Genomic DNA, 8,209 nt, shown 5'->3' with positions numbered 1-8,209 from the left:
ACATCTGAAGAGATATATTTTGCAACATTTACGTCTTACAACTGCCTCACAAACCCAATTTGTACTTGCAGACAGGGGAAAGACGTTAGTCAAGGCCATGTTATAGTCTTAGTATAAATTAATTCCTTCTAATGGAATGTATACATGTATATGTATACATGATTTTTTAAAACTCAACATTCAATTTTCTTCTTTTTTTGATACTGAATAAGAAAGTATATTAATATACATCTATTCAGTATCTATTTCTTTTTAAAAAGTGAAATTTAATCTTACCAGGTACACACTTTTATTAAACAACCATGCAAACTTTTTGTAAAGACAAAAAACTTGAAACTGCTACAAAATTTTTAACTAAAACAAAAGTTCTTATAACTTATAAGCTTTTTTAAGAGAGTTCACCATGCATCAAGTAGATCATTGAGCCTTATCTCAACAAGTGGCACACATCTTCACTGTGCCTAACCCTCAACCAGCCAGCCAAGTCTGTAAGGAATGCTATGTATACAAAACTCTGTGCAATCTCCTCTGGCAGCATCATGGGCATGTACGATGCATTTCAAAATGCTTAGTTTACTTTTTTTCTTTGCCTTTGAAAACAAAACAACTTCTGCTGAAAGAGAAATCTAAGAGAGATCAGTAGCCCTGGTAGGGTTAAAAACTGTGTATCTACCTCTCTTTTAGCTGCATTCTCTACCACTTCCGACTAAGGACTTAAAAGCCTAGATTGATTTAATGGACAGACTTCAGAAATAATATAATATGCCTTATCTCTGATCCTAGAGCATTAAAACACAAGACCACAACCCTATCAGCCCACTTGTTTCTCCATGTTACATAATCTCCAATCCTTGTTTTCAAGTGACATCACCGAAAAAAATTTGTTTTGACGGCTGCAGACTAAAACTTAGTTGGCAGCTCATCAAGGTCACAGAGACAACTTCCTTCGTTGGTTTTTTTTTACTTTTTTTTTTCTTTTTGTCAGAAGCTTAATTTATTTAGTCTTAGAGCTCCCATTCTTTGTAAAAGAACCCTGTCTCTCGATCTTTATACTCCTCAGCAACAGTGGCACTGCTGCTCTAAAAATACCAACAGATCAATAGTGGATATCTTCAGGTTCAATTCTATCAACTCCCTAAAATTTTCTGGGCTCTATATCAATAACAAAGCCTAATAAATCTATTTATAAGTAAAACAAGCATTCTCGTTGACAAGTAACTGGTGCATTCATGACGGAACAAAAGATACCACGGTAATGATAATGCTACATCATATAAAAGATGTTCTTCTGCAATTTCAACGTCTAAGTAATGCAACTTTCACATTCTTTGAAAAAATTACTTTACTTGAAATTTACAAAAGAAATTGTGCAAATTCATAACTAAGATCCTTGAGCATATCTGATTTCTATAGAGAGTCCCTAACAATAGAAATAGGAAGGGACAGGGTCTGGGGTTTCTTTGCTAATAAGCTTGCATTGAGGGCCCAGGATACCAAAATTACAGGGGGACTGTCCTAAAAGACAAGGATTTATTCCATGGATTCTGGGTCTTTATAGGGACAATCCTGAATACTGTAAAACACACAGGGATTACTGGTTATAATGAAGTGTGCACCCCCTCTTCATTAAGCCGAAAAATACTTGAGATACAGTTTTATTTTCGTGTCAAAATAACTTTTTTTTTAAAATTACTAGTTCACATGAGCTTATGGAGGCTCATATCAGACATTGTCTTTGAACACTAGGGATTTTAATGATATTGTTGCTCAGCTCATCACCAGCTAATTGTGCCCCCTCTAATGCAAAATCCTGAATCTGCACTTGTATTCTTTATGTGTATATTGAGGTACTCAATAGGTATGACGGTCTCATGATGAATTAGCGCTACAATACCCACTCTCTTTATTGTATTCATTAATGGTTTCTCAACAGTATTCTTCAATTAGTGCATATTTATTTCTGCTCCAACTTAAATATGAAACCTGCTTTTAGAAGTATATTTGCAGTATGTCATAAAAAAAAATATTTCCGGCATTGAAGCAACTTAAGATTTCTGTATGTGTCAAAGCATCTCTATACTTATAGATGTTCGAAACTGCCCCCCTCCCCCATCCCCAAATTAGTTGCTCCAAAACCAAGGACTATTGCTCAGCAATACTTTAATATATTTACTGTCAGATATAAAATAACTATCACACATATATAATGTAAAATATGCATGGAATTTATGACCACATAAGCACAAAGTGCAAAAAATAAAATGAATACTAGGTTTATATTTATATTGCTGAAATACATGTAAAAACTCTCGTCACTTCTCAAATGAATTCAAATTCTTATGATCTAGCTAATATTTGTGAGTCATTCTGCGATATTAAGTACTCAAGTAAAATAAGGGACCTATTCAGTATATTTTCCTTTATGAAATCAAAACTTTTGGTTGGTGAATCTGAAATATTTGGGCCATTACTTGTGACTCCAAAAACAGTCCATATTTATTTATTCAAAATCATGAATAAAATTGTTCAAAGCATTTAATATTTGTAGTAAAAGGGTCACAAACTTGCAGATCTTTCTTGCACATGAAATCCTGATTTAATTAACATGAATTCCAGTGAAACAGCCTTTTTTATTTGGAAGGGGGGGGGGGGAGGGGGGCGGGGGGCATTGGGGATGCTTGGGGATTTGGGAGGGGTAGGGGAGGGATAAAACATTACTGATAATATAAACAGGATAGAAATCATTCAAAACTGACAATGCTGCTTTATGTCCATACAACCTGTACACTTAGGTTAGGGTGCCTTCAGTAGATATCATGATTGACAGCTATTGCTTGATTCATGCAAGGTCATCATGTTTATATTCAATCAAAGATAAGGTGAACATATAATGTGTCATCTAATCCTCCAAAGAATTAATTGCTGAAGGACATTAACCCCGGAGATAGATCTCTAAAGTGGGAGAACAATAATTAAGAATACACATTCTGTAAGTCACCTCTAATGACTATCATGGCAATCTATAGTATAGCAACTAGTACAATGTAATTCATGTATATGTGCACCCTGTAACCTAACACTAGCAGCTATTGGGCTAATACAATATATACTGGAGTTTAGTCATTTTTTCCTCTTTACAATGACGTCCAATTAATACAACTTGTGAAGTGTGTGAAATGTGCAAAAAAAAAATCCTGGCAAAAAATACTGAATTATCAAAACAAAAAAAACATTCAATCAAAGGGCTATATCAAAGAAAAATAATACATCAATTAAACGAAAAGAAACAAACTTAGCTGACCTTCCAGCTAGTCATCAATACAAGATACCCATGGGCCACAATGCTCACCTACGTAACTTTCTCCAATAGAATATTAGAGATCTTTTTACTCCGATGAAAAGTAATTACCACATCATGGCATGCTTCTTAATTCTAAGAGAACTCTGATTTCACAAAACAAGAGAAATCTTTGTCCTGAACAATTTTTTTTAAAATCTACTTTTCCTCAGGATGCTTTCACACAAGTTTAATCTTTTCTGTCCCATTGGTTCTTAAGAAGAAAATAATTTTCAGAGGACCTCTTTCCAATTATTGCCTTTTCTTGATATATTCCCCTTGGAAAGGGACTGGGCCCTTCATGTGAACAATTTGTAAATTCTCCTTTAATTTAATTAAGTCTTGTGGGCTAACCAGTAAAAAATTGTCCAGAATAATAAGTTACATGAAAACCTTAGCCAAAATGTCCATTTGAAAAATTGTATGTGAAAATAATTTTTAAGAGATAAAGATTGGGATGCATAGGTGAAGGTCACAAAAACAGCAGAGCTAGCTAGCCACATTGTGATGATGGCCCCCATATCAAAAAATAATACAGAAAAGTATATTTTTAATATATTTTTAATACATTCATTTTTGTACTTTCTTAAAATAATACAGAAAAAATATATTATTTTCCTATCACAAAAAATTCAGTATATCATTTTTGTATTAAAATTTGACTTTGATTTTGTACAGTATATTATTTTTGTATTTTTTTGGACTTAGATTATTTTCAGTGTATTATTTTTGTATTTTTTTGGACTTAGATTATTTTCAGTGTATTATTTTTGTATTTTTTCAGGACTTATTTTTTTCCAGATGTATTTTTTCTGTATCAAATTTGAACTTAGTAATTTTACAGAAAAGTCTATACAGTTAGACTGTATCATTTCTGTATTAAATTTGGACTTAATAATTTTACAGACAGTTTGTCTGTATTATTTTTATATCAAATTTAGACTTAGTAATTTTACAGAGTTTGTCTGTATTATTTTTATATTAAATTTGGACTTTGTAAATTTATAGAAAAGACCTTACAGTTAGACTGTATTATTTTTATATTAAATTTGGACTTGGTAATTTTACAGAAAGACAGTCAGTATTTTTTGTATCAAATTTGATTTTAGTACATTTACAGAAAATTCCATATATTTGGTCTCTATTTCTTTTTGTTGTTAGGGGGGGGGGGGGTAAATTTAGACATATTTTCTATTTACATTTGTCTCTATGAACTTTATAAATTTTAGAGAAATTCCTTGCAAAATGTCTGCTGCTTTTTTTTATAAGTTTATAGCATACCCGGTACTTAGAAAAATTTTATTATATATTTTTTTCAGGAATCTTGGTATCCAATTATATAGAACTTAAATAATTAATTGGTACTAAAATTTATGTTAATCTCAATCAGTGGTAATCCAGAGAAATATTTCCGTCTTGGGCATGAAGATTTTACAGCGGGTTTACATTGACTTTTCAGCGGGTTTACATCTTTCACATGTTTACATCTATCACACAACAGGTGGTCTTGCAGGCTAACAAATGATTGCATCATACTACAATTCAGAAATTACGTGATTTACCTGTGCACATGGAAAGTCCCAACTAGCTATTACCATGCATACGATGTTTTCTTCAGATTTTAGTATATATGTGCATTTTTTTCACTCAGAGAAGGAATCATATTCAAATTATCCTAAATAACTTTCAAGAAATGAGCTGACAATGTTTAAGTCTAGAAAGGGATGTGCAAGTAGTCAGTGTGTTTAGATATTTACACTAGAGAAAGTTGGCTGAAACATGTGCAAAAATTATTAAAGTTTGGAAGTATTAATTTTTCTAACCTGCTTGGACTGTGTTATTTGTGTAGTAGTACCGTCAATTTAATTATTCTAGTAGTTGTAATGTAAGTTGTTTTTATTCAGATAAAATATCAGTTTTTCTTCAACTCTGTGTTTAATTCTACTCTCAGTTTAAAAAAAAAACGATCCTGATTTTAATTAGTTAATAATTTACAAGTTAATTATCTTTGATCTTGGGCTAATTCTTGCATAATCAATGCAATCAAATGACAGTTTCTCAAGTTAAATCTTCTACCCTGACAGCCTGAGGCATGTTAATTAGCCAGGTGGCTGTGTGCTTGTGTTCAAGCGTGAAGTGATTTCCTGTCGTGAATTCACACTTGGTTGCGTTATGTAAACAAGAGATTATCAGTATGCACTGAATAAACAGAACAGCTAAGGAATATTGCCTACACTGGGAATATTTATTAATTTTTTGTTAGGAAAATAGGACATGGCGCCGAGAAAAGGGGGCATGGCTCTGTGCCTTGCTATTTTGCTTTAGATTTAACACTAAATTGACCCTTCTTCTTGAACTTTATGGTCTATTATACGGGTCAACTTGTATAATAGTGATTAAAAAACCAAAAAGAAAACAATATGGCTGACCAGAAATCTTTCTCATCTGTAATCGGAAAATTTCTTAAAAACAAAAATAACGATTATAAGAAATGATTCCTAATAAATTGATTCCATCTTACTTATTAGACTTCGTACATAAGTAAAATTTCCTTAGACTGTTAAATATATTTTATATTTAAAAATCGGCAATCTTCGTAAATAAGGAGCTATTTGATTGGTCAGATTTTAAAATTTTTCTTTGCTTTTCTCTGATTGGTTAACGGTAATTTACCCACGCCATTTTGAAAAATAGATCGACGAAACGAATTGAGAGAGTTGGTGATGTTTAATAAAATTTAGCTAATATTCGCCGATGAAATTGGTAGAAAATAGATGTTTAGCTACAGCATGTTAGCATGTATCACATTTATAAACAAAGAAAAGCGAAAACGGAAGGAGGTTGGCGTTTTTCAAGCATCATGCCCTGGCTTTCCTGGTGTAAACAACGCCATATGCGGTAAGAATTTACATAAAATAGCACAGTAGTTTCAATTTTTAAAATGTGAAATGTAGATTAATAAATGTTATCTTTTATAAACGACTTATAGTAGGTCAAATTAAATGCAGATATATTGGATTTGTGGCGAAAGAGAGTTTTGTAATGCTACTTTTTATCTTGAATTGTATGGATAATTACGGGCTTTCAATGGCAAATGATATTCTTTACATGGACCAAAAATGACTTAAAAATTAATTTCACCCTATCCCTCAGGCCTAAACATGGAATAATAACAGATAAAATCATCTTGGCATACAACCATTCAAATTTTGAAATGTGAAGGGGGGGGGGGGGTAATCATTGCAACTAAACTTCATGGATTTATGGTTTAGCATACTTATAATTTATTTCAAAAATGACTTGAGAAGAAGGTGATAAGAAAGATTTTTTTTGGCACAAACTAATTATTTTTTATATCAATATATGATGATCTGTATTTCCCTTGCCCAATATCACTTTAAGATTTCAAATCAAATGACCCCCCCCCCCCCCCAATAAAAGGGGGGGATAATGGCTCAATTTGTAGAATATTTTGCCATGAAAAATTCCAATCAGGTGTATTGGCAGTTTTATATTTTCATTTTTTAATGCTCTGTATTTCTACCTGTTCTGCAAAACATTTATCAGCATCATTACTTTTACAGTTTGAGTGCCTCTGCAGAGCCATAGAAGAAAAGCTGATTAGTTATACAGGAATAGGACACCCACCCACCCTCCCACCCTACCCCTTGAGGCATTACAGGTGTGTAACATTGACAATATCAGCTAATCATGTGAAGATTTCTTTTTGTGTGTGTCTGTGCATCTAATTTTGATACACCTCGGTACATTTTGATATTCTATTTTGTAGATTATGCAGGACCAAGCAGGATGACAGTGAGAAAACTGGAGATGTACTTCTTCAACAAAGTAAAGTGCTGTGCAAAAGAAACCCCAAAGCAGAGAGAAGATCTAGACTTTTGAATTCATATCTCATTATAAATGTACAATTTACAAAGACAATAAGATTGATAAAACATGACTTAGAAATGAGGACAATTGAAGAGTGAATACTGTATGTAAGACAGAAAAGATCAAGATAATTGCACAAAAAGTAACTAAATCAGTAATCTAAAGACATTTCTCTTTAAAATCTGATTGAAAGCTGCATTTAAGAAAAAGTTTTTCACGTTTTTAGTACTTTTCTAGGCACTGCTTTGTATTATTTAAAGCTTTTTTATGTACTTTTTGTCTATCATTCTTGTACCTTTTTTGAACTCCTAAATGTATTTTTTTTTGTATTTTTCAGAATGTTTTATTTTTAGATTTTTTTGTTTTAAATGCGATTTTAATACAGAAATAATAGACTGATACAAAATTAATACATTTTGTATTATTTTCCTATTTTTTTTTTTCAAGGTGCTCCAAATAATACAGAAATAATAGACTGATACAAAATTAATACATTTTGTATTATTTTCCTATTTTAATTTTCAAGGTGCTCCAAATAATACAGAAATAATAGACTGATACAAAATTAATACATTTTGTATTATTTTCCTATTTTTTTTTTTTTCAAGGTGCTCCAAATAATACAGAAATAATAGACTGATACAAAATTAATACATTTTGTATTATTTTCCTATTTTTTTTTTCAAGGTGCTCCAAATAATACAGAAATAATAGACTGATACAAAATTAATACATTTTGTATTATTTTCCTATTTTTTTCAAGGTGCTCCAAATAATACAGAAATAATAGACTGATACAAAATTAATACATTTTGTATTATTTTCCTATCTTTTTTTTTCAAGGTGCTCCAAATAATACAGAAAAAATACATCAAGTGTATTATTTTTGTATTTTTACTGAGAAATAAAGTATATTAAAAATATATTTTTTTGTGTTTCATTTCTAAGAAAGTGTATTATTTTTGACCTAATTTGGAACCA

The 8,209-nt window shown here is 31.4% G+C and overlaps 1 long non-coding RNA gene across 1 annotated transcript; it reads left to right on the top strand.

The window, feature by feature from the left end:
• The first annotated feature begins 5,964 nt into the window (after positions 1-5,964).
• Positions 5,965-7,756, top strand: LOC134260982 (uncharacterized). The gene is made up of 3 exons (XR_009990693.1): positions 5,965-6,235; positions 6,922-7,019; positions 7,128-7,756. It is a non-coding gene; the product is annotated as an uncharacterized LOC134260982 (long non-coding RNA).
• Positions 7,757-8,209: the final 453 nt, after the last annotated feature.

This window comes from Saccostrea cucullata, unplaced genomic scaffold (genome assembly GCF_032062105.1).
Source record: "Saccostrea cucullata isolate Sc308-1 unplaced genomic scaffold, CSIRO_AGI_Scuc_v1 ctg603, whole genome shotgun sequence".
Taxonomy (NCBI): Eukaryota; Metazoa; Mollusca; class Bivalvia; order Ostreida; family Ostreidae; genus Saccostrea; species Saccostrea cuccullata.
This window is presented reverse-complemented; position numbering and strand designations above follow the sequence as displayed.